The sequence below is a fragment of the Lissotriton vulgaris genome, chromosome 1_1 (genome assembly GCF_964263255.1).
Source record: "Lissotriton vulgaris chromosome 1_1, aLisVul1.2, whole genome shotgun sequence".
NCBI classification, from domain to species: Eukaryota; Metazoa; Chordata; class Amphibia; order Caudata; family Salamandridae; genus Lissotriton; species Lissotriton vulgaris.
The window spans coordinates 678,477,369-678,505,221 of record NC_141685.1 but is presented as its reverse complement, the minus strand read 5'-3'; the positions used below and the strand labels follow the sequence as shown (position 1 = coordinate 678,505,221).

At 47.2% G+C, this 27,853-nt stretch overlaps 1 protein-coding gene across 1 annotated transcript in view; it reads right to left on the bottom strand.

Annotated features, from left to right (window-relative positions):
* The window catches only part of FRRS1 (ferric chelate reductase 1), a 240,179-nt gene extending 219,328 nt beyond the window's left edge, over positions 1 to 20,851 (bottom strand). Inside the window, exon 1 of the mRNA XM_086954631.1 lies at positions 20,809 to 20,851. The gene's annotated coding sequence lies outside the window, so the exon portion shown is untranslated. The remainder of the gene's footprint in view (positions 1 to 20,808) is intronic.
* Between the last annotated feature and the right edge of the window lie 7,002 nt (positions 20,852 to 27,853).

The following is a 27,853-nucleotide window of genomic DNA, read 5'->3' as shown; positions in this document are numbered from 1 at the left end:
CCACAGTTAACCCAACACTTGGAGATCTTCAAGCTCCTCGACGCACACCAATCGGGATTCACAAAGGCATGCAGCACTGAAACTGCAATCCTAAACGTCATAGCCGATCTACACAAATCACTTGACTCACACCAATGCTGCCTTCTCATTCTCCTTGACCTATCAGCTGCGTTCGATACAGTTGATCACACATTGCTCAAAGTCCTTCAAGAAAGAGCAGGCATGGAAATGATGGTACTAAACTGGTTCTCCTCCTTTCTACACAATCGCTCGCAAAGAGTAAAAATTAAAAACTTTGAATCTGACCCTCTACTCGTCATCAGAGGAGTCCCACAAGGGTCAGTACTCTCTACCCAACTCTTCAATATCGTCTTGGAACCCCTCACCACACTACTCAGGAATTCCAACATCCCCTTCCACCTCTACACTGATGACATGCAGCTTTATCTGGAAACCACCTCCATGGACGACATGCTCAAACTTAATGACATGCTTAAAGAGGTTCAACAATGGCTCTCACAGAACCACCTGAAGCTTAATCAAGAGAAAACTGAAGTTCTACTCATCTCCAACAGAGACGAAAACCCCCAAATCGAAGAATGGCTCAAAGCCGTCGATGTCCTCAATGGCACCCTCAAGCCAAAGGACACGGTAAAGTCTCTAGGTATCACCCTATACCCCAAACTAGACATGAAAAAACAAACACATTGCTAGTTCGGCCAAAAGCGCGTTCCTCAATCTGACACTTCTCTACGAAATAAAACCCTTCCTTCCTCCGAAAGACCTTAAACAGCCCCCTCAAGCACTGGTGCTCTCCAGAATGGACTATGGAATCGCAGCCCTGACCGGATCAGCTAAATCGCACTTAGGCCCCTTGAAAACCACCCTCAATGCCGCAGCTAGAATGGTCACAGGAACCAAGAAATTTGAAAACATTTCTCCCGCTCTCAAGGAACTGAAATGGCTCCCAATTGAACAACGAGCCAACTTCTGAACAGCATTTCTTACGCACAAAGCCCTTCACACAAGCAAACCAGAATACCTGGCCGCGAAACTCAAAAGGGCCGGCCAGTCCAGGAATCTCAGAAGCTCCAACACATTCCTTCTCATTCCATTGAAATCTCGGAAACGCAAACTACAAGTAAATCCTTTGCGGGAAATGCACCCAAGATCTGGAACCCCACCCCCCCCCCCCACATTAGAATGACCTCCTATATCCCGAAATTCAAGACTTTACTCAAAGCCCTCTTCCTTGAGTGCACCTGAACTTAACGGGAAGAACCTAGCACCCCCCTGTGGACCTAATGATCTGTATGGTAATGTTATTTGCAATGCTCATAAGTTGACCAGATGTGGATTCTGCCTTCGCCGTTAAGGCACATTGTTGTACCTGATGTGAAGCGTTCTGATACCCTTGGGTTCAGCTAGCGTTAAACGAAACTGATAATAAATAGTTATAGTTTAGAACTAGTTTACATACACAACGCGTTTTTTGGTTTGCTAATACTTTTGCGCAGTTTGACGAATCCTCACAAAATGTTCAAAACTAGTACGCCAATCACTTTAGCTGCTGTATGGAAAGTTTTGGGGTGCTTCATCAAGCTAGGGCTGAGAAAAAAGGGGGGTGTCCTAAAAAACTTTCTCCTCATGCAATTTCCCCATAGGGATTTTAGAAACTACAGCCAAAACCACTGAATGGATTTACACCAAATTTGGCAGAAAGCCAGGTCTTGGGCCAGAAACATCTCTTTATGTGATTTGATGTAAAACTGTTCAGTTGTTGTAATTATTCAAGAAAAAAGATTTATAGATATCTAGGGATGTGGAGGGTCTGCGGATCCAACAGATCTCAAATAGAGATCGGAGTGGCTGCCACCACTTCAAGCCGGAAGTGTTGGCAGCCATTCTCAGGGGTCTCGGACTTTGGTACGCAGCCACCCTCTGAGCCGATGTTGGCCCTGGGACCCCACCGATAGTAATGGAAGAGCGGGGATGAGTGGGTGCCCTCCCTTGCAGGTCATTTTCAGCAGGACTGTGCTTTAAAGAGAAGGAGGGAGGGGGAACTGTGTGGCCCCCTCCTGGAACTATTAATGGCCCTGGAAACCCCATCCCTCAGGGCCAGCTCCTGCTATATCCCAGATGCCCAGGGAAACCTGTGCTTGCTCATGCTTGGCAGGAGCATTTTTAAATCCCCCACCAAAACGAGAGCAAATACTAAGTCTGCTCCCAGCTGGCGGGAGCTTTAAAAATGCTTCTGCCAGCTAGGAGAAGACTTTATCAGCTTCCCTGTCAGTTGTCAAGTGGGCAGGGAAATACATGAAAAAGTTGCTGCCTCTAACAGGGAGCAGCATTTTTAGCTGCTCCCTGCGGGAGTTAGCAATGCCGGCTCCAGCTGAAGTGGGGGAGCCAGCTGAGGCCGCATGGGCATGGTGTGCTTACCCCACGGCCCCCAACAGCGGTAAAGAGGGTGCCCTCAGTTGGCTCCAGGGTAGCTACTCTTTATAGGCTGGGCCCCAGGAGATTGGGTCAGGGGGCCACACAGCCTCCCTTCTCATTATTATTTGGTAAGGCCCCGGGGATGGGGTGCCCAGGGGCAATATTGGCTTGGGGAGGGGGGGCTGAGTGCCTCCCTCCCCCATAAATTAAGTGGTTGGTCCCAGGGGATGGGGGCACTAGGGCCAAATTTAAACAGAGCAGGGGAGCCATGTATACCGTTCCCTCAAAGAATGTGGTATGACCCCAAGAGGGGGGCTACCTTTGTGGGGGTTGGACACAGGGCCTTTGACCGTGCACAGCCTGGTGCTGGCTGCATCTGTTAGAGACACATTACAGGCTAGGATAGCACACTAGTTATACAAATCTTTTAATCTGGGGTAAGATCAAAGATTATCACTTCCCGGTAAACTTAAAATATATTTGTAAGTACAATACTTTTGTCCTCAAACATCAACTTGTCCATGTATGTATGTATGTATGTATGTATGTGTGTATACATACACATTTTACTATCCAATGCAAACATTTCATTTTAATAAAATGAATTCGTTCTCTAAAAGAAAAGCTTGTCATTTTAATGAACAAACTATTTTTGTTCTGAAATACCAGCTTCTCAATTTTGGTAAATACATTTTATATGCTCAAATATTAGCAGTCATTGTATTCAATTGCTTGCAGGGACGTGCACATTCCCCACACATGGATAGAGTTTGCTTTGGAGGCCACTGTGTAACCATGTCTTGCCAACAATGTGTATCATAAGCCAGAAATGTAATGCCAGAGGGGCACAACCATGCCATGAAAGCCCACAATATGCCACAAATGATAACTACACGAGGGCCAGTATTATACCATAAATAGACGCTGCAGTACCATGGCTGACCAAAATATACCAAGAATGTCCACCCCTATGCCAGAGACATCATTATACTGAGGACTGATATCATGCCACAGATGTCAACAGTATGACAAAAATTCAATTCATTTGGCCTGGACCAAGATTGTAAAATGAGTGTGCACCACCATGCTATAAATGACCACACCACAATATGCCAGGATTTGCAACTTTTATGCTAGAACCAGCATTTTATCTACAACAAGTACCACCAGTATGCTAAGAGCAGCATTACACCAGAGGAAACACCACAAAAAAATGGCCTCAGTCATCATTGTGTCATGGGCTGAGTTCATTATGCCTTTGATATCTTCTGTATTCATGGTGAAAGTGGACACAAGTGATGGGTATGTTATGAACATGGAGACACGTTGATACAGTGGAACTCTCGCTCACATTAACAAACTTTTTTTTGAAAAGTTATTTTTGTTACTTACCCTCTCATCCAGCTGGACCTTTTGGCTTGCATCATGGTCTTTCGATCAGCTCCCACAGTAAGCCCTGCACAATGTGAACCTGCCCCCGACTTAATAACAAGAATGTACAGAATTGTGCTGGAAAGCAGAGAGCCACAAGACCACTGCTCTAACAGAACATGCAAGTGTACGCATACTCCAAAGAACAAAATGTCTTGTACTGGTAGAGTGATCTCATGTACAGTTTATCCTTCCTCCACTCCTAGTGCAGATTGTGGACGTAAGAAATTGGGTTATTGGTTGAGGGAGTGAAAGCCCCACACAGGCAACGACCACAATCGTGTCAGGTTAAACCACACAAGCCAATAAATGAAGCTGTACTTAACCCTCGGGTAGCTTGTCACAAAAGAGGAAGGCTTACCTAAGAGGCGATGCATAATGTATTGACACAGCACACAAACAGCAATAAAGTGGAAACACAAGAAAAAAACAAAATCACAAATTAATTTAGAAATCCAGGATACATTTCAATAAATGAAATTACACCAAAATGAATGAAATCCAATCTATAGAACCGGAGTTATAATTTCTTTAAAAAAAAATTGTGAAAATCTAGAGTCTAAAAGATCAAAGTGCCAACTGCAGGTAATGGATCGCACAACAACGGGGGAACGTCAAATGTTAAGGTTAACCGTGATGGAGCACAGAGCAGATAAAAGAGGTGGATTGGGTGAGTACTCTGCTTACAGTTAGCCTTAGAACATTTCTTGAAGAAAAATCTTGGAGAAGGTAGAGTTCAGCAAGGGAATGCAGAAAGCTGTGTCTGAGGAGCAGGAGGAGCTTTTGTTGCCGGGAAGCACTGGATGAAGTCTTGGATAAGCCGTCGAATTTGGCGGATTACCAGGCAGAAGAGGTAGTCCGCAATGGGGAGCTGGTCGCTGTCAAGCCTGGAGAAGATTTTTACCTTCTGACTTAGACATTTGGAAGTTGAAAACCTCCAGCAGGACAAAGCTGCAAGCTGTAGCCGAAGAGGGCTCTATGAGGCCGGATACCGTCTCTGAGAGGTACCACTGAACAGGATTTGCTGCTGTAGTGAAGCACGTAGCTGGATTTAATGCAAAGTCAAGCTGACCAGCAATGCAACAGATCGGCTGGCAGGTAGGCCCCGGTCTTAAGTCAGTTCTTCTGGCACATTTTCGTGACATTTTTTCTATGTCCCATGTTTTAGGATTAGGCAGGAGCAGCACTTCTAATACCAATCCCAAGGGTCCAGAACTTGGAGGGGGGTGCGGGGGGGGGGGGGGGGGAGTGGGGTACAACTTTGAGGGGTTAGGTTTCTCTCCATCAGAGACAAGGTGCAGGCTTCAAGGTCTCTGGAGCTCATTAAATCCTTGTAGCTCACACAGGAGGCCAGCAAAGTAGCCCTTGGAACCATTTCTGGTGATCTTCGGTTCAAGGAGATAGTCCAGTTCTTCTTCAAGCAGCAAGGCAGTCCTCTAGTAGCAGGGCAGTCCTCTGCAGGTCGAGGCAGTCCTTCTCTCTCCTTTGCTCTCCGCTTCTGTGCTGAGTGGTCGCTCCCCTCTGGCCCTGGTATCGTTGTGCAGCGCTTTGAAAACTGCTTGTGATAACTGCTGTGCGCTTTATTTGCCGATCTGTCCTTTCACTCATTAGCATTTTTAATCTGCCAGCGCTACTCTATTGCTGTCTATGGTATCGTTTGCAGCGCATTTTTCACGGAAACTGACCTCATTTTATTGACTGCTGTCTGCTTGTGTATAGCGCTCTGCTTATTAGCATTTCATTATTGGTAGCGTTTATTCACTGCTGCATTCACGTTTTCCCCCAGGCGCTCTTGCCGTGCTGACCCCTCCGCCTCCATTTTGTGTGTTGTTGTCCTCGTGTGCCCGCCCCGCCTCCCAGCTGAGACGCCCTTGCCCCTCCCCCTCCACTATCCATATATGACAGCTCCTCCCGCGCGCAGCGTTCACGCGCAGCGACCGTGCCCAACCCGCGCCGAAGGTGCGCCAAAGGTAAGCCCGTCTACGCCCGTCCGCGCCTGGACTGCGCCCAGCGCCAGACCCCCTGGCCCCCGTCCCTCCCAGCCCCCCCGCATTTCCTACGATGCCGCCACCCTCCTAGCCCTTAACCCCGGTCGCGCCCCCAACTGCGTCCAAGCCGCCCCTGGACACACCCATGGTCCTTTCTCTTGCTACTCCTGCAAATTCATCGGCACCGACAACATCTCCGCTACGACCACAACACAGATTCCCGACCCCAACCACCTACAGTGCATCCTTCTCAACACTCGATCGGTCCACAGGCACGCCATAGACCTATGGAATCTACTAGACACCATCTCTCCAGACGTCGCCTTCCTAACAGAAACTTGGATGAACGCTTCCTCCGCCCCAGACATCACCATTGCCATCCCTGAAGACTATAAGATCACACGCAAGGACCGCACCGACCACACAGGAGGAGGAATCGCTATCGTCCATAAGAAATCAATCCGCATCTCAACCAGCTCTGACGCCAACCTCGCTAACTCCGAACACCTTCACTTCCAGATCCACATCGACCCCAAGACCACACTCAGAGGCACCCTCCTCTACAGACCACCAGGACCCCGCGCAAAATTCAGTGAAGACATCACGGACTTCATCACTCCACACGCGCTCCCCTCCAAAGACTACATCCTTCTGGGAGACCTCAACTTTCACCTTGAAAAGATCAACGACCGCAACACCGCCACCCTCTTAGACAACCTCGCCAACCTCGGACTTAAACAACTAGTCACCTCCCCCACCCACATCGCAGGTCACACACTCGACCCCATCTTCACCTCTAGCAATCATGTCTCCTTCAGCCACACTACGGATCTCCTCTGGACTGACCACAGCTGCGTTCACTTCACCTACAACAAACCAAAACCCACCAACCACCTCCAACCAACTCTGCAAAGAAACTGGAACAAAATCACCACGGACCAGATCTCCGCATCGCTCCTTCTAAACACCCCAGCCCACTCTTCTAACGCAAACGAAGCCGCCGCCAACCTCACCCTATGGTTATCCAACACCGCCGACACCTTAGCACCACTGAAAAAACGTCAAAGCAAACCTAGCAGCAAAAAGGCCTCATGGTTCAACGATGATCTTAAGAAGTCCAGGAAACTCTGCCGCTCCCTTGAAAAGGCCTAGAAAAAAGACCCTAACACCAGCACCAGGGACGCCTTCAAAAACGCCACCCGCACTCACCACCAACTAATCCGAAAGGCCAAGAAAACAGCATTCAAGGATCGACTTGACAACAACGCCCACAACAGCAAGGAACTTTTCAACATCGTCAAGGAATTTTCCAATCCCTCGGCCAACTCCAACGACATCACCCCCTCTCAAGCCCTCTGCGACTCCCTAGCCTCATTCTTCCACAACAAGATTGCAGACATCCACAACAGCTTCGACAACCAACCCGGAAACCAACCCACCCTACCATCTGCTGAACATTCTCCCCCCTTGAACACCCTCAACGACTGGAACCCAATATCCACTGAGGACACAATCCGCCTGATGAATTCCATCCACTCTGGATCACCCACAGACCCATGTCCTCACCACATCTTCAACAAAGCAGACTCCGTCATAGCACCGCACCTCCGAGACGTCATCAACTGCTCCTTCAACTCCGCCACCTTCCCGGAAGACTGGAAACACGCTGAACTCACCGCCCTTCTGAAAAAACCCACAGCGGACCCCACCGAACTCAAAAATTACCGCCCCATCTCGCTCCTTCCATTCCCGGCCAAAGTCATCGAGAAAGCTGTCAACAACCAGCTCGCCGCCTTCCTCGAAACCAACAAATCCCTCGACTCCTCACAATCTGGCTTCCGAGCAAAACACAGCACTGAGACCGCCCTCATCGCAGCAACAGACGACATTCGAACTCTACTGGACAATGGAGACACAGTCGCCCTCATCCTTCTCGACCTCTCTGCAGCATTCGACACAGTCTGCCACAGCACCCTTTTACAACGCCTCAATAACATCGGAATCCAAGGAAAAGCACTTGAATGGATCACCTCGTTCCTCACCGGAAGAACCCAGAGAGTCCGCCTCCCACCATTCAAGTCCGAGGCCACTGAAGTCATCTGTGGCGTACCACAAGGATCCTCACTCAGCCCCACCCTCTTCAACGTATACATGAGCCCCCTCGCGGCCATCGCCCGCCAACACAACGTCAACATCATCTCTTACGCTGATGGCACTCAACTAATCCTTTCTCTCACCAATGACCCCAGCACCGCCAAAACCAACCTACACGAAGGAATGAAAGAAGTTGCCGAATGGATGAAACAAAGCCGTCTGAAACTAAACTCAGACAAAACTGAAGTCCTCATCTTAGGTACATCCCCCTCTGCATGGGACGACTCCTGGTGGCCGGAAGCCCTCGGAAAAGCACCCATCCCGACAGACCACGCACGGAACCTAGGCGTCATCCTGGATTCTTCACTCTCAATGAACAGACAAGTCAGCGCCGTATCCTCTTCCTGCTTCAACATTCTTCGCATGCTCAGAAAAACATTTCGCTGGATCCCCACCGAAACAAGGAAAACAGTCACCCATGCTCTGGTCACTAGCCGACTGGACTACGGAAACACCCTCTACGCAGGCACTACCGCTAAACTCCAGAAAAAACTCCAACGAATCCAAAACGCCTCAGCCAGGATCATATTAGACATCCCACGCAATGAACACATCTCTGGTCACCTTAAAGACCTCCACTGGCTGCCCGTCAATAAGAGGATCACTTTCCGACTGCTAACCCACGCACACAAATCACTCTACGACATCGGACCAGAATGCCTCAACTCACGACTGTCCTTCTACACCCCCTCCCGCCAACTACGTTCTTCCAACCAAGCCCTCGCCACTGTACCCCGCATCAACAAGACCACCATGGGAGGCAGATCCTTCTCATACCTGGCTGCTAAAACATGGAACTCACTCCCCGCTTACCTTCGCCTTACCCAGAACCACCTAGCATTCAGAAAACAACTTAAAACGTGGATATTTGACAAGTAATCCCCCCCCCCCCCTTTCTAAGCCCCTTGAAACCCTCTGGGTATGTAGTGCGCTATATAAACTCTCTGACTTGACTTGACTTCTGAAGGCTCCCACAGGTCCAATATTTACACCTGGTGCCAGCGTTTGAAGTGAGCGGTGGATTCCCCAGACAACCCCCACATCTGGTTCTGAAAATTCTTCCCTTGCCCTGTCAAGGCTCCAAGAAGCCTGGGGTGACAACATGCTAGGGTTGTGTTCCTTTGTGTGTGCTGGAGGCAAGCTGCTTGATATAAGTGGGACAGGGTACATCTCCGCCCCCCAACAATACTGGCAGGATTGCCCATCTTGTAGATACCCCTTTGTTTTATTACCTGGCAGGAATACACAAACACCAACATCAGAGTCATCTGACCCAGGATACAGGCAGAAGGCACAAATGGTTAGGAGAAGATACCAGCTTTCCAAAAGTGACATTTTCAGAATCCGGATTTAAAATCTGACTTTACCATTACATAAGATTTAAAAATACAATTCATTTGAGTATAAACAGCATCCCTGTATCTGCTCCCAATCCAAATGCTATCACTTATTAAAAGGCAAAAAAGTAAACCAGTATTTCACTGCCACCAGGACATGGAAAACCTAAATCCACATGTCCTACTTATAAAGTACAATGCACCTTGCCCTGTAAGACTTTATGGCCTACCTTAGGGGTAACATAAGTATTAAAAGGGAAGGAGGGTTTATTTTGCAGGGTCAAAAGGGCAGTTTAAAACTTCACTCTAGGCTGCAGTGGGGGGCTTGGGACAGGTTTTTTAAAGGCTACTTTAGTGGGTGGCACAACGAGTTCTACAGGCCCACAAGTAGCGTTTAATTTACAGGCCTTGTGTCCTTGTAGCAGCTTATACTGGGGGACTTACAAATAAATGAAATGCACCATTTGGGTGTAAACCGATTTTAGCATGTCTAAAGGAGATTACAAGCACTTTAGCACTGGTTAGCAATGGTAACGTGCACCGAGTCCTAAAGCCAACAAAAACAAATTCAGAGAACAAGAAGGTTAAAGGCAACACGATTTTTGATGACCCTGCAGAGAGGGCCAAGTCCAACAGTACACCACAGTGCCTGACACATTGCAAAACCATTGTGAAAGGCCCAATAGAGATATTAGGGTGGGGGAGGGGAGGGGCATGGAACAGGACTCAATTAAAAAAAAATTATAATAATGAAACACACTTGCCTCGACTTCCATAATCTGATTCACTTTACCAATCAAATGGTTGGATGCCATGTAACGAGGAAAATATCCAGTCGTCATGATCAGAAGTTAAAAACAATAGCTTAAGTGTGTGGCTGATCTACATGTGAAAAACACTTGCATGTGGTTGATAGGGACTGACCTATTGTCCTCTGTGGATTACATTTCAATTGTACAACCTATGGAAGACTGACAAAGTGATACGTAGAAACCCACAAACATGCTTTGAATGAATGAATGAATAAAAGAGCATTTATAGTGCGCACAGCTACTCAAAAACAGTGTCCCGGGCTGAAAAGACGGTCAGACTCTCTGCTGCCCCTAGGAATGGGAGGCCGGGAGTTGGTTAGGAGACCGGGAGTTGATTACCGAAAAGCCTGGTTTTAAGCATTTTCCTAATAACAGCTATGTCGGTCACTTTATTGAGAGTCAGTGGGAGAAGGTTCCAGGCGATGGCTCCATGGAACCGAAAGGAACAGCCGCATTATAGGGCGCAGCTTATCCTGGGGACGGAGGCCAGGCTCAACATGGAGGCCCGTAGGGTACTTGGCAGTACATAGTGCATGACTCTCCTTCTGATGGACTCCGCACCGCTTCCCTGAAGGGCATTGAAGAATAGTACCAGTACCTTAAAACGGATCCTCTTTTTGCAGGTAGCCAGTGCAAAGCCTTGAGGTACAAGTCCTGGACTTAGGCAACAGGACCACACTGCCGGCTGCATTCTGGACCACCTTTAAGCAGTTGAGCAAATATTCAGGTAGGCCTAGGTACAGTGCATTGGCATAGTCCAGTCTGGAGATGATCAGTGCCTGGACTACAGTCTTCCTGTGTTCAAGAGACAAGAGGGGAAGAAATTGTCTAAGCATTCGTAGAAGCCCAGAACAGGAGCCAGCTACCGACTGGACCGGAGATCTCATCGAGAGGGTGCTGTCCATCATGACACCCAGGTTCTTGACAGTGCTTTGTGCAGAGATAGGAGGAGACATATCCAAGGGCCACCTGAGTTTCCACTTCAGATTTCTCTGGATTACAATTTAACTGGTTCTTCCTCAACCACAAGTACACCTTCGAGAGATAGGTACTGATCTTCTCAGCCTCAAAGTCAGCTCCCTTCTCGCAGGTAAACAGGAGCTGCGTGTCGTCCGCGTAAAAAATAATTTTTGCGCCACACGCCTCTGCCAGTGGTGCCAAGGGAGACATATACAGGTTGAAAAGAGTAGGGCTCAGTATAGAGCCCTGGGGCACTCCCACATTCAGGTTGGGGATGGGAGCCGTGAAGGGGGGGGTCCAGACTTCCTGGCTCTGTCCTGAAGGAAGGAGGTAATCCATTTCAGAATGGTGCCGCCTATTCCACAGTCCTGTAGCCTATTTCAGGAGTCAATCGTGTGGAACGGTTTGAAAGGCCACAGAAAGGTCAAATAAAATCAGGATGGATTTACCCCCGTTAGATCTGGAGGTCTCTAGATGGCAAGGGTATTCACCTTTGTCCAAATTTCTAAGTCAGAATAAGGGGATTACACGCCTTAATAACCCCTGCTCTTGGTAGCTTGGCACGAGCAGACAGGCTTATCTCAGAGGCAGTGTACTAAGCATTTGTGAATATACACAGTAATACAGTGAAAACACTACAGATGGACACAACACAGGTTTTATAAAAATATGTATTTTTTATATAGACTAAAACACAAGACCACAAAACGACAAAAATCCAAAATACTACACTTTAGATTACTTAACAGAGGATTAAAGTTGCTTAGTTCAAGTTGACGATAAATGCGTCAAAGTTCACAACAAAGTACCTGGATGAGTACAGCAAAGTAAACAAAAGGCTCGCAAAGGTGAGATGTGTCGGTTCCGTGATCCGGGGGAGCTGATGCGTCGTGTCTCAATGCTTGCGCAGAGCGGGGGATGCGTCATGCTTCTTACCGGTGCGGAGGTGATGCATAGATTCTCGGCCTGCGGGCCCGTTGCGGTGCGCAAGATGGCGCCTTGATGCGATGCGATGATCCAGTTGCGATGCGAGAAGATGGCGCCCTTGATGCGGCGATGCGATGACGATGCAATGACGCCCTGGCAATCTTGCGACGACTCTGTACTTTGGAGCCGCGACAGGCACTGCGACACGCTTCTCCGGTGATGCGATGGCAACTCACACGATGGCGTCACGCGTCTCCGGTGATGCGACAGCAGGCAGCTTCGATGAACACATGCTTCCAGGGAGATGCGGCGAAGGTTCGCTTCTCCGGCGTTGCGACTATTTCAGCTACGGCGGCGACACGCTTCTTCTCGATGCGTCGCACTTCCGGCTCCCAGCGGCACGCAAGTGTCTGGAGTCTGAATTCCCAGCAAGGAAATTCTGTGGGGAGCTGGAGGTGAAGTCTTTTGTCCCTGAGACTTCAGCAGGAGGCAAGCACAGTTCAAGCCCTTGGAGAATTTTCTGTAGATGAAAGTCCTTACAAAGTTCCTTCTCCTTTCCCTTGGCAAAGAAGCAACCACTGCAGGCCAACCCAGCAAACAGCACACTGGCAGAGGGGCAGTACAACTCCTACAGCTTCCTTGGTTCTTCTCCTTGGCAGAAAGGTTTATTGTTCCAGAAGTGATCTAATTTCTTGGGATCAGGGTCCCAATATTTATACCCCAAAATCCTTTGTTCTCTAGAGGCAGAGATGCCTCTGCCTAGTCCAAACCAGTTCCTGAGCACTTTGTTTACATGACTCTTCTTCCTTTCACTGTGCAGGGCAGAGACATCAGCCAAGCCACAGGAGGTGGAGCCAGTACAGGGGAGGGAAGATACAGCTCTGGAGCACTGTTGACATGATTCCTCCTCTCCTTTCACAGTGTAGGGCAGAGACATCAGACAAGCCACAAGGGGTGGAGCCAGCATTGTGGAGGGAAGACCCAGCCCTATTCAGGTCCCAGGTGCAACTCCTCCCTCCCATCTAGATGCAGATCTCTCTATTCACCACCAGGCTGCCCCAGCCTGTCTCCTGGAATCCCCCAGCCCTGTCACTCACAAACCCAGACAAGGAATACACAATCCAGCAGAGGCAGGCCTGGATAGTTAGGCAAGAAAATACCTACTTTCTAAAAGGGGTATTTTCAAAACAGAACCCCAGTAGACGCGAGACACGATCCATACTTGGAGGTGAGCTTCTGCGATTAGCAGCCTACACAAGCACAGAGTGGCGCCGTTTTTCTCAGACTAACTAGTGTTCTGGTTTCTTTCGTTTTGTATTCGCATTAGGCCATATTATTGACCTGGAAGAAACCGTACCCGAATTTCCAGAACTTCCCTGTACCAAGACGTTACAAACGACCGTCAGTGGAGGTGAGCTACCGATACTAGAAGTTAGTGCTAGTACATCGTGACGCCATTTACCCTAGAGTAACTAACGCTCGGTGTTTCATCCTTTTGTATGCTCCACAGGCCATTTCTTGACCTGGAAGATACTACACTCCATTCCCTAAACTCAAACTGAACACCTGGCGAGGAGATATTTGTGCCTCTCTCCATTTAGGTATGTGGTTCGGAGTCATTAAAGTAATGTCCTCCCTCTGATAACACGCAATCTTGAGAAGATAGTATTGAATTTATGCACTCTTATTCTCTCAATCCCTAGATTATACCACAAACATTCAAGACTTATTTACTCTCACCGAGGACAAATACGCTGAGGGCATTTTAGTCTAACCTCTGTCAACGCAGGTATGCTAACTAGGATGAGAGTGAGCCCCCTTATATAAACAAAAAACTTTATTGAGCATCCTCAGTTTTAAATCTATCCTTATGCATACTATTTTTCTATTAGGGCTCAAGACTCCTCCATACAGATAAATAGGAAACTGCATCTTCAGAGATAAGACGAGCATTATAGTACTTAACTTCAGGTCACCTTTGCGATTACCAACAGGTAAACTCTGATCCCAATACCCGTCATACAACTAATATGAGAAAATGTGCCGTACTATAGGACAGACACATTTTGCAATCTTATTTAGCTGCCACATAGATTTTCCATGTCCCCTATATGACCTCTACAGCCGGTAGATCCTTTACCTGTAGAACTAACATAGAATAAGATCTCTACTATTAGATATCCATTCATCCATTCTCTTATTTAAGGTTGAGCTAAATATTGCAGTTATTAAAGGGTCTTTGTATGGTAGTAAGAAAACACTTAAGTGCAAGTATACAATCATTTCTGAAAACGTCCCAGACATCCAAGTCATGCCCCCATCAATAGCTACTGGGTGTTTTGAGGTATAGGACCATTCAGTGATATGTTGTTTTGCCTAAGTGTTAGCCTGTGGATTTTTACCCTACTTGTGTATAATTAGATAATATTGTGAAAGGGGTCAAATGCCAGTAGGTTATAAGTTGTTTTTGTAATTATGAATACAATAGATCATATGCAATGTTGTAATGACATGCAGGTTTACCGTAGGGTGTTGTATCAGACCCCCAGCCACAACAGACAACTAAGAACAGCCTTGAAAAAGGTGGAACAAATCAGTTCATACCACTGAAACGCGTTGACGCACTCACAGTACAATTCAAGTCTCTATCACTTATGTTTATATATGAATGCTGTATCGATAAAACATAGGAGATAATATCTGTAAGCTACGAATGTACAAATTGTATTTTACAATTATTATGTTTTACAGTTTATGTCTGTCTCGTCAATTATGCAGGTCATAGTTGATTGTGTGATATGTTGAGTCCCTTTCTTTTAAGAATCGAAATTTGTTCAATAGTACTATGAATTGTTTTTAACTATTTATGTTTAATAAATAATTTGTACTATATACATTGGTGTTTATAATAGACTTTGTTACTGTGATTTTTTAGGCTATGTGTTAATTAATTCCTATGATACTCTCAAGGGGATTTACTTTTTCTCAGGTTAGATAACCTCATTTCCCTTGAGTTACTTAAGGGGTACCTCTCACCTATTTTCTCTGGTGTAGGAGATACATTTTTTCAGCATAGTCAGAGATCACTGAATTGACATATTTATCTAGGGCCTTGGAGAAAAACGGCAATAGTGAGATGGGTCTGTAATTTGCTGACACTATGGGGTCTGCAGAGGGCTTCTTAAGCAACTGAAGAATTTTAGCACGTTCCCAAATACCAGGCACATGGCCGGCCGTAAGGGAAGAATTAAGTACTTTATTTGCCACACGGTTTACAGACGTGGCCACTGAGGCCAACAGTTTAGCTGTGCAGGGGTCGATAGGGGACCCTAACTTTAGACCCTTGATGATGTCCAGGGATACTTCGGTTGAAGCAGAGGAAACTGTACAAGATTTGGGCTGTCGATTGAGGTGTGTTGCGCCGCTGGGGCTAATATTCCTCTGGAGACCCTCTAGAGAAGGAGTACTTTGCCATCCTTTATTTCTTTATTTCCTTCATCAGCGATGTTTTAAGGCATGGGCAAAGTGGGCTCTGGCTCAAGGCCCCAGCCATTCAGGGGGCCCCTGATAACAGCCAGCGCTGCTCTGCAGACAGTCTTGACCTGATGACCTTAAATAATTCTCAAACAGATGGTTTTAAAAACCTTTTCGTTTAATGTGAGAGTTTATTGCAGACATTTTGCATAAAACTGTGTTTATTTTTCATGCAACATGCATAAAAAGATTCTTTTATATCAAAACAGGGCCTCACATATGAGAAATGGGAGGGTGTGGCAGATATTTGCAGTAATATTCCTGAGCTGTTGCTGCGTTACAATATTGAAAACACACATACTGTCCCTCATTATTGGAGGAAACATTTAGAATTTGGTCGAGTGTGCCTCTGCGGTGTCAGTGACCTGGCCAAAGAGGGCATGAAAGAGCTGACACTGGCTCATATATTCAAAGTTGTTCCGAAGAGGGCCCTCAAAATAAGCTTGGCCCAGAGCCCCCACAATCCTTAAAATGTCCCGGTCTTTCTCTATGCACAATCAGCCACAACAAATACCTGTGCTATGCTTTTGACCAACCGTCATGTTTATGAGCGTTTTACCAGCAGTGTGAAGAGCCCATAAATAGATAATTATTGTTTAAGTGGGACCCAGTTCACCAGGCCATTGGGCCCGTCTATAGCTGCTAAAGTGGGGGGTGTACCACACCACTGTAGACACACAAACTCCAGTACGTCCACACAGCTTTTGCAGCGTGGCCCCCACCTGGACAGTCTACAGTGTTGGCTAATGTGGGTTAATGGCTGGGCCTGAACGGAAGGTGGGGGGGGGGGGGTTGCAGGACGCAGTTCCATATCTCAGACGGTGAAGGGAGGTCACTAAGCTTCTGGGTAGTTGTGAACACCCGGAAAATAGTAAGAAGGACTGGGAATCTGAATTGAATGGAACATTACTGACGTGGCGTGGTCAAGGTATCTAGGAAACACATGTTTAGGCACATCAACGTATTTAAGCAACAAAAACACAGGTAATTATAAAGGTGGAGTCTTGGAGCTGTCAACAGGCGCAATCAAAAGTATTCACATCCCTGGATTTGTTGTCCAGTTGCAAAATAATTGCGGTCCGACAGGACCATGAGGATAAATAAAATTCTCTACACACACAAAACCTTATGTCCCAATGAGATAAATCCCAATGAAACAGCCAAACTGTCACAGATAGAAAAGTAAGTTATTATGGTGGTAACAGAAGCAAAGAATTTTTTTATGAAACTGGAACTTATATAGCAAGTTAATAATTGATACTTTGCTATTGGACCTCGCTAGCCTGGCAAATATCACATAAATCTGTTAAACTCAATTAGGCAGGAATGCCAGGAAGTGTAGGACTATTAACACGTCTCTTGTATTTTAATACTTGAGTGCTGAGAAATTTCTAGGCCATATAAACATGTTTCCTCATTTCTATTTTTCTCACATTTTACAATTGACCTAGTTTTTTATAGTTCCTCATTACATCCCCACATTTAGTTTTGAAAGGTGCTCACAGAATCATCATTAGGCTATTATATCCAATTTTCTAAAATGAAGTTTAAAAAAAACTAAAAAAAATAACTCGTAGCCCAACATTCTCATTTATATACCGAATAAACTGAATCCATTTTTATAAAATGAGTGATTGTGCTTTTCTTACACAGACCTCTCATTTGAAGAGGGATTATTGGCTCCAGTTTATGTCAACACCGCACGGGTCATCGGGATTAGTAGTTCCCATACCCACCCTGTTATTTTGATTATTAACTTAATAATAGACTAGCATCATGTATAGCCTTGTTTGTAACAAAAGGTTCACTCATCGATTTTTTAGAGCATTTATAACATCTGCCTCAAAGAGGGGCCTTTTCGTTTTCCAACTGGAGTACGAGTCGACTCAATGGTTTTGACTTAATGAAAAAGGATTTATATCCACTGGGGCACAATTTTCCAATGCTCCACAAATACCTACAAGAACGCCGACAACAGCTGGTCTGGTTGTCGCTCACTAATTATCCTATGATCTTAAATGTCTATTGAGGAGGTGCATGCCTGTCTTAGTATTTTGTGTGCCATTTGATAAGAATCATAAAAAGTGACCCATTTTGTTCTGTGTGCGGCTAATATCCTTTTGTGTTAAAAAATAACTAGTCAAGTCAAGTTGATTGTTCGAGTTCATTAAAACCATAACAACCTCTTAATAAAGCACATTATATTTACTAAACAGCTTCTAATATAAATCTAAAAGGTATATTGTTCTCATCGAGCAATCATCTGTAATCATTGATGTATTAAAAAATAACCAGACATTTAATTTCCCTCTCTAAGATTAACATCCAGAAATTAATTTGACCCATTACAGATTATCCCTTGTGAGACATTTATTTTTTCCATGATTAGCTCACACGGACTCACCAGGTTACAGAACGCCCTCTAGCTTCTTGATAGGCATAATTTCAGAGCAATACGTTACTGCTAAACCCAGTCCCAGAAACAAAGTTCCTACTGTGGCGTCAATGTTGTTGAAAGAACATTCTATCAAAACTAGATGTAAACAGCGGGTGGCAGTCCCATTTTTTTGGCTTTTGGAGAACCTATGGGTGGTGGGGTCCTTACTGAATACACCAATTTTCACAGGCCTCTGGAGAACTTTTATTGAGTCAGTCCCCTCCTCAACCTCTGCACCATGTTGTCTCCAGAACTTTGTCAGATGGATGGTTCAAGAATCTGGGTAAGCTGTCCAAGCCAAACTGGCTAGTTTCTGAGCAAGACAGAGCAATTTTCAAAGCAGAATGCAGTATCAGGGCGTCTCTGATGACACAGGTGTGGCCAAGCCTTGGAGGTAAGGAGGATGGGATGAGAAAGAGCATCACTAGACACCCAGGCTAGATATCTCTCTGTGTCTTGCATCTTTCAAGTGCCAGATGAATACTCCTAACAGGTTCTGGCGAACAAGTAAACATGTCAAATTCATGGCAAAGTAACACAAAAAGATTATGGATGGAACGCTGAACGTTGTGAAGCATTCACCCCGGTACAGAGATCTGGGCCTGAATCCATTGTTTTTTTGCCCACTATGCCACTCTAGTTTGCACCCAACAATATGCAAATCAGTCTGGACCCTGCTGTCTATAGGAACAGTCCAGCACGAACTGCCAGGCCAGGTCCTCCCTGGACCGGAAACAAGCATCCTAGGACTGGTTTCAGGGTATCTCCCCTCATCAGCCAAGCTAGCTTGAATCCAATGGCACAGTGAGCATGGGAACCACGTCTAGGCATACCCTTCCCATCTGGGGCGAATACAGCAACACAAAAAGATGAAGGACAGAATGCTGAACATTGTCAAACATTCACCCCCAGTACAGAGATCTGGGCCTGACTACATTGTTTTTTTGCTCACAATGCCATTCCAGTTTGGACCCAGCCATATGCAAATCAGTCTTGACCCTGCTCACCATGGAAACAGTCCAGTCTGAACTGCCAGATCCTCACTGGGCGACTTCCTCCATTTTTGTATTGCTATAGTTGCCCTAAGTGGGAAGGTATGCCCAGACATGGGTCCTGTATTCACTGTGCCACTGGATTCAAGATGGCCTGGCTGATGCGGGGTCCCAGGATGCTTGTTTCTGGTCTTCTAACTACAGAAGTATCAAAGATTGCTGGACTGAGATTATCAGCAGGACACCATGTTCCTTTATTAAAGTATTATTATTTAGTATGGTACTGCCGCATTTGTTTAGCGCTTGCCACCTCAGTGTGGGGCACTGAAGCACTTACTCGCAAGGATAGCAAGCTAGGGTGTATGGCTGCAAGGGTGTTGGGCTTTTTTGAGCCCATGTGGTTAGTGTTGTGGTTGATGACCACCTAGGTGCGTGGTAAAGTGGTGCAACCCCGTTTAAAAACTACAAATTCCAGAATGCACAGCTTTGTTAAATGAAAGCCCTAATCTAGAAACGGCACATCCCACCTCCATATAGCGATCTGTTGCCATCTCCCATCTTTTTTTTGTTGCATATTTTATATAGCGCGAACTCGACCGGAAGGTATTGAGCGCTTTACATGAGCACCGTATTTACATTACACATTCAGGCACGGGGAGATCAGGTGATTTGCCCAGAATCACAGGATGTGGACGAGACCTTGAGGCTCAAACCCTGGTTTCCAGCACCAGCGTCGGGCGTTTATGCAGACGGACCACAATTACCATACGATCCCCACGGTCACCCCTTCCAGTCCTGGGATTGCATTCACCGTACAACTCCCATCTGAGACAGGTTGGTTTCATTCAGTGGTAGTCGCTGGACTAGCCCTCCGCGCAGCAGTGATCTGTAAAAGGAAAATCCAGGACTGGAAAATGTGTGTCCTGCTGACACGGAGTCATATGGTAGCCCTGATAACGCTATGCAAATAAGCAATTATCTGCAAATTAGAGAACTCGAGAGGGTGTTTAAACTGTCGCTCCTTGTTGCAGGACACAATGTTTATAATACTTGGCTTTTCTTTTACAAATCGTTGTGATTTCGTCTGCTGGTCCAATTAGTCCGAGGGAAGCATACACTAACTACAACTCCCAGAAGCCATTTGGTTTTCAGATGAATATAGTGGACTGGTAACCTGCTATTCCTGGCGGCATATACATTGGTGAGCTTCATCCTATACTGCAGTAACGTGATCTAAGTTCAACCAACCGCCCTCAATCGAAGATCGAGCAACAAACAAGCCAAATAAAAAACACCGTAACTTAAAAAGGATTAAGTTAAGAAGAACGAGAAAATGCAGGTAAAACTCGCCAAGCCGGCCTGCAAACTAGTCTGCACAGATTAACGTCAAACAACAAAGCAGTAACAAAACAAACACACGGCACAATAGTAATCGGCCTGAAAGCACAACATTAGAATAATGTATACATCAGCGCTCAGACTTTGAAAACTCCGAAAAGCCTCCTTCAGCAGAACACCTTCAGGTTTAAAAGCCCCGCTGCTTTGCAGGCAGGCACCAATCACCCGGCGGCGGCCGTACTGTCGATGAATGGGGGCTTTGAGGAGGTGCTGTTCGTCCTTCTTGTCGGCACGCACGTTCCCCAGTCATGCTGTCCCAGAAACAAACCACACAAAACTAAAGAACCCTCAGACTCGGTCTATTGTTGCTACATTACGACGAACACCTTGAAAAAGGTGTAACTGCCCTAGGTGAACGCATTTGTCTGAGAGTTATTTTGGCAAAGACAAAGCGGCACGTACCTTGTCTGCTGAGCCCGGCGCTCTGGGAGACACTTCCGCGTCGCTGCTCAGGTTGTATCGCGTCTCAGCAGATGGGAGGGGCCATTTATCAGCTGGAACAGAAGGACAACTCCCCTTTGAACTATAGGAAAATGTGTGTGAGGTGAGTAGATAAACCCGAGTATTACCGCAGAATCCTTACTTAAAAGGAACGTAAGTGGGTCATGCATTACAATACCAGCAGGGGGAAATGTCACCTGAGGGGCAGGGCCGGCAGTGTGTTTCCTTCTTCAGACTATGGTAGTCTGAGTTAGCAGACTTTACAACTGAAAGAGTACTTACTTCACAGTGCTTCAAGTAGAATGAAAAGAGCGGGGTCCCTAAACGCGTCCAATGGCATAACAAGGCATCCCAAGCGTGCCCTGTGTAATTGAGAGCATGGCTTAAAATACATTAACTAAAACCCTGTGCTTGCTGCAACATCACACCTCACCACCATATGGCTGCCTCTCTGTGAGTTTTATGTTATTGCATCCAGAAATGTCACACAACAACAAACACATGCCCCCAAAACAAGTCAGATGTATTTGCTTTGCTAATGATTGTAAATTAAAAAATATTATGGTCTGTGAAAGGAGTTGTTGATTTCAGTGTGTCTCGGACACTCCTATTCCCCTCCCTCAAACCACTTTCTTATGCAGTTTCAGAGTGTCTCAGGCACTTAATCGCATTTCCGGCCCAAGCATTGCATGGACCAATGCAAAACACCTATATCGCGTGTCTTTAAAAGTTCAAAACAGCTATTTGATTCCCTAATAGCGCGCCACTTTTATTTTGGTTCCCGGCCCCATTTGCTGTCTCAATTTGACTGTGATTACCGGGTTTGAGAGCCAACAAGACCTGCCCAACTTAAAGCCCTGGTTGTACATGAAATTTGTTTTAAGGGACAACTTTGGCTTTCTGGGGGGAGAGAGAGAGAAAGAGGGTGAAAGGGATATTCTGCACAGTATTTCTCTTCTCCCATAGCTGTGGCAGCGCACATTTCACAGGACATAATCCTCAATTTAAAATCAGGTTGAAACAATATTTGCTTCCAATGTTAAAACTTACGGTGGCACTCAAAATGAAGCAACTAGTCCTTTATCTAACACACAAGTTCTCTGAGGGAGTTGTGATTATTTGGAGTCACCACTTACAGACGATGAGGTGGCGCAAGCCATCAGGGGAGTGCGAACGGCATTCCCATAGAACTGTATAAACTAAGATCTAATAGAATTGCTCAATTTCTCCGCTCTATGTTTGAGGAAAGCAAAGATAGGTGGAAACTTCCGTATGACCAACGTGTTGCAAATATAGTAGTCATCCATAAGGAGGGTAAGCCCAGGGCCTGCTGTTCATCATACAGGCCTATCCCGCTGCTAAACATAGAGCCTAAGGTCCTAGCGAAGCTGCTGGCAACAAGACTGGCCAAAGTCATCACTACCTTGATACACCCGGACCAATCGGGTTCTACGCCGTGCCGAAATACATCCTTCAATTTGCGACGGCTGCACAGGGTCCTGGGTAGGGTCCCCACGATTCAGGAACCTGCGATGCTGGTATCATTAGACACCACCATGGCATTTGACAGAGTCGAGTGGCCCTACCTCTTTGTGGTATTGGCTAAACTGGGTTTTGTCCCTGAATTCACGGGCTGGATAAGCCTTTTGTACTCTGCTCCAATGACCCGGGTAGGTGGAAATAACCGTAGGTCTCTTGACTTCTATCTGGGCAGAGGCACCAGACAGGGTTGTCCCCTGTCCCCACTCCTCTTTACTCTCGCGTTGGAGCTGCAGGTGGCTTGGGTACGGCAAGGCCGGTTGATACGCGCTATGCGGTGGACGTTGGAGTGGGAGAACAGAATCTCACTCTACGCTGACGATATTCTGCTGTACCTCACCAACCCGAGGAGATCCTTGTTGTGTTTTCTGGACATGTTAGCTATCTTTGAGAGGTACTCAGGCTTCTCGATAAATTGGTCCAAATTGGTACTTTTTGTTCTCAGTGGTGACCCGCCAGTCGTCCCAGTCACCTGCCTGATACAGATTGATCTGGCAGGATTCAAATACCTCAGTATTTACATCACACTAGACCCGAAGCTCCGGTACTCTAATAACCTGTGCCCCCCTCTGTCGCTATTTAGGGTTGATGTGGTGTGTTGGAAAGCGCTCCCACTCTCCCTTTTAGGCAGAGCAGTGCTTTTTAAGATGATGGCTCTGCCCCGGTTTCTATACGCACTTCAGAATGCGATGGATCCGGTTCCTGCGTCCTACTTTAGGGAAATAGAGGCCATCCAGAGACAGCTTCTCTGGGATGGCCGGCCCGCATAGCTTCCTCTAAGCTTACCCTTCCCTGGTACGATGGGGGAATAGGATTGCCGGACCTGATGAAATGCTACTGGTCTTCCCAGTTGGCGGCGGTAAACCATGGGATATACGGGCCCCCAGATGACCCCGGCTACGCTATGGACCGCTGGCAGTTGCCGGGGGGTGACTACACTAGAGCACTTTATGCGGTGACCCGCTGGTTTCCGCTTATGTGTGGCATGCAACAAACAGGCACCTCAAGTGGGAGGGGAGGCTGACACTCGCCACCCCGCTGTGGAGCCCGGAGAGTTTGGGAAGCTTATGGAAGTCTAAAGGCTTTGATAAGTTGGACCTTATAGGGATCACACACATAAAAGATGTTTGGGGGGGAGGAACAATTCACAAATTTGATTCCCTCAAGCTACAGTATCAACTGAATGATTGTGAGTATTTCCGGTACCTTCAGATCCGACATGCCTTACTCACCCATATCCCCAGTGGCATGTCACTCCCTGACGCTTTTCCCCTCGAGGACCGGGTGTTGGACAGACATCTTCCTGAGAAAACCATCTCTTTAATATATAAGAAGCTTATCAATAACATGGAGGATCCACTGGTACTCATTAGACGACATTGGAAAGAGGATGGGTTGGAGCTAGACAATGAGGACTGGCAGGAGGCTCAGATTGGTGCAACTAAAGATTCTACATAGGTCATATGTCACGGGGCCTTGTCTGGTCCGTATGGGCCGCTCGGAGTGTGGGGAACTGGGGACGTTTGCACATATATTGTGGCACTGTACTAGTGTACAAGCATATTGGGGAAAGGTCCATAACACGCTGCAAGCAGTCCTGGGGATAGAGATTCAGCCGGAAGCCCGCAGGTGCATTCTGAACGTCTGGGAGCCCACAGACCAAAATGCATATGGGAAGCAATGGGCAACGTTGGCGTTCATGATAGCTAAGCGCAATCTTGCCCAACTGTTGGGAGCCATCCAGCCTCCCCGGATTGAGAAATGGATGGAGGATTTTGACTGGTGTATGTTCAGGGAGAGATCAGTCTATGTCGCCAGGTGATGCCCTGGGAAGTGGGGTAAAGTCTGGGAGGCTTGGAATCATTACAGGGGAGATATCTGTGCCCCTCTGATGTGTCTAGAAGAAGTAGATGTGCATGTGTCCCCTTGATCCACCAATTGTCCGTACTGTACAATATTTTTAGTGTATGGAATGTTATCGAGAAACTTGTAAGGCCTGGTAAATGTCACCTGATGTGTTTCATTGTTGATCTTTGTTTAATAAAAAGAATTAAGAAAAAAAAATAGACTAGGAGGCTGTATATATTTCATACTGGTGATGTTTATTATACTTTTCACACAGAGAATGCTGTAGCGTGACCTTCTAGGTCTACTATGGCTCAGTTTGATCTCAATGGACTTTCTTTTCTTCTTCCAAACTGTCTGTTAGTCAAAAATGGCACCACCTGGAGGCTCAAAACAATGAAATAGCAGTAAGAGTTCTGGAAATACGTGTTTCCTGAACCATCACCACCCTACGTTTGGTACTCTTTTGTGTGAGAGGGTTATTGGCAGAAGGGGGGGACTGATGAGTCTGCAAGGTTACCAGCGTACTTCTTTTCCATTTTTTTAGTGGCCTGTGGTAATGATCGGTGGCAGCGTTTTATTTATGCAGCTCCCATCCATTTCCGGGCTCTGTCCAGAATTAGTTGCTTGGGCAAATGAGGGACTGTCTGGAGATTTCCCCTGTGACACGATGCACAGTAAAATGAATGCTCAACCGCTTTCTCCAAGGGCGTCCACCACTCTTTACTCCACAAGTCGGGTGCCTCTTTGGGATCGGCATCTTCCTCTCTTTGGTTGGTAGTCTCAGCTGGCATCTTACTCCTCAGATTCTCACGCCCTCCGGCTGCAACTTCCGTCCTTTCCTCGCTCTTCCACCTTCCTTGATGTCCTTTTCTCCACCTCCGGAACCCAGGGATTAGCTGCTGCCCACAGGGATTCCCCCTCTCTGCCCAAGACGATGGTAGTCCCTTATTAGTGTTGGCTACTTTTTTAAACAGTTTGTCCTTTCTCTGTTTCTCTCTTTTTCTTTTTCTTTATTTAATTTATAGCGCAGACTTTACCCAAAATTGTCAGAGCGCTTCACAATAGAACCACAAGTTACATGAGGAAATTTACATACTTACATGTTACATATACAAACGAGATAGATGGAAAAGTAAAATAAAACAATAGATGGCAGTCACACAAAAATCACCAAGCTTTGAAAATGCAATAGGTCTCGGATTTATCTGAGTTAGAGCTAATGGCATTGTCAATGGCAATGTCTTTTAGCCATGTGTTATGGAGTGTATGCATGTGGTGTGTAGTGGAATTATGTGGGTTGGATTGGAAATGTAGCAATGGTGGCATGCTGCGCTTTAGATGAATATGTTTAAAAGTAAAGTGCACCATACTGCGATTGCTACAATAGTTAATTGTGGATGCGTTAACAATTGATGTGTGCACTGATGACTTGTGGTGTGTGTGCCTGTAGAAATTGTGCACTGATGGCTGGTGCTGTGTGTGCCTGGTGGAAGCGTGCAGTGCCGGCTGGAGGTCTGTGTGCCTGTTGTGCACTGACGGCTGGTGGTGTGTGTGCCTGGTGAAAGCGTGCACTGACAGCTGGTGTTGTGTGTCTGGTGGAAGCCTGCACTGACGGCTGGTGGTGTTTGTGCCTGGTGAAAGCGTGCACTGATGGTGTGGTTGTGTGTGTGTGGTTGTGTGGAGTTGGAGGGTGGAGTTGGAGTTGGAGGGTGGAGTTGGAGTTGGAGGGTGGAGAGTGGAGTTGGAGGGTGGAGTTGGAGGGTGGAGTTGGAGGGCAGAGTTGGTGGGTGGAGTTGGAGGGCGGAGTTGGATTTGGAAGTTGGAGTTGGAGGGTGGAGTTGGAGGGTGGAGGTGGAGTTGGAGGGTGGAGTTGAAGGGTGGAGTTGGAGGTTGGAGTTGGAGGGTGGAGTTGGAGGTTGGAGTTGGAGGGTGGAGTTGGAGGGTGGAGTTGGAGGGTGGAGTTGGAGGGTGGAGTTGGAGGGTGGAGTTGGAGGGTGGAGTTGGAGTATGGATTTGAATTTGGAGGGTGGAGTTGGAGCGTTGAGTTGCAGTTGGAGGGTGGAGTTGGAGGGTGGAGTTGGAGGGTGGAGTTGGAGGGCAGAGTTGGAGGGCGGAGTTGGAGGGCAGAGTTGGAGGGCAGAGTTGGAGGGCGGAGTTGGAGGGTGGAGTTGGAGGGTTTAGTTGGAGTTGGAGTGTGGAGTTGGAGTTGGAGGGTGGAGTTGGAGTTGGAGGGTGGAGTTGGAGGGTGGATTTGGAGGGTGGAGTTGGAGGGTGGAGTTGAAGGGTGGAGTTGGAGGTTGGAGTTGGAGGGTGGAGTTGGAGGTTGGAGTTGGAGGGTGGAGTTGGAGGGTGGAGTTGGAGGGTGGAGTTGGAGGGTGGAGTTGGAGGGTGGAGTTGGAGTTGGAGGGTGGAGTTGGAGGGTGGAGTTGGAGTATGGATTTGAATTTGGAGGGTGGAGTTGGAGCGTTGAGTTGCAGTTGGAGGGTGGAGTTGGAGGGTGGAGTTGGAGGGTGGAGTTGGAGGGCAGAGTTGGAGGGCGGAGTTGGAGGGCAGAGTTGGAGGGCAGAGTTGGAGGGCGGAGTTGGAGGGTGGAGTTGGAGGGTTTAGTTGGAGTTGGAGTGTGGAGTTGGAGTTGGAGGGTGGAGTTGGAGTTGGAGGGTGGAGTTGGAGGGTGGAGTTGGAGGGTGGATTTGGAGGGTGGAGTTGGAGGGTGGAGTTGGAGGGTGGAGTTGGAGGGTGGAATTGGAGTTGGAGGGTGGAGCAGCCCCGCCCACCCAGCGGAACGAATAATAGAATAACACAGTTCTCATAATTTTATGATTTGCGTTTTGCACTACTCAAAAGCAGTGGGCCGACGCTCCTCCGCCATAGCGGAGGATCCACCACTGAGTGCCGATTATATGAGATGTTGTCACCTGAAAACAGCTATGCACCAAAACAACATACAGCTAAGGGAAATATGGTTTCAAGAAAGGGTGGGGGGATGCCCTTCATGGCTTGGCGCCAATGGAGTAGGCGGCACTAACCAGTGCTCCTGTCGGTGAATCCCTATCCAGTGCTATCCTGACAAAATGCGACGGACTCTGAGGCCATAACACAGCTCTAAAAGACCCCCAGCATCCGGGATGCCATTGTTAAGCTGAAGATGGGCATCAAAACGACTTTTGAGGGGCCAGTTGTCTTGGCCGGCGAGGCAGCCGCGAATCTCTGTTAGGCTGTAAACCGCAGTGCATGGGAGAGAACCTGACATTGCGGCCCAGGAGCAGCTAAGATACTGGCGGAGGTTGAGCCACAAGTATTACCGGACAGCGGTGAGGAGCAGTAGAGCGCTACTGCCCGCAAGGCCTCAGTGGACTAACTTGTGGACCCAAATGGGCCATGGGCAAGCTGCGGCGCAGCACTGGGAGAGAGCGAGGAAGGAAATGAGCGGGCTGAGGCGTACAGGAACTTCACATAGGTGGCCCGCATTCCAAGGGGGCACTCGGGGGTCAGCCAGACGTAGAGAGCGGGTGTAGCTGTTGGTAAGTGGTGGCCCGCAGCAAGACCCGACCATGTAGGATGATGGAGAGGAGGGCACTTTCGGGCTGCGGTCAGCAGTACTGTGCTTGCAGCTGCATGA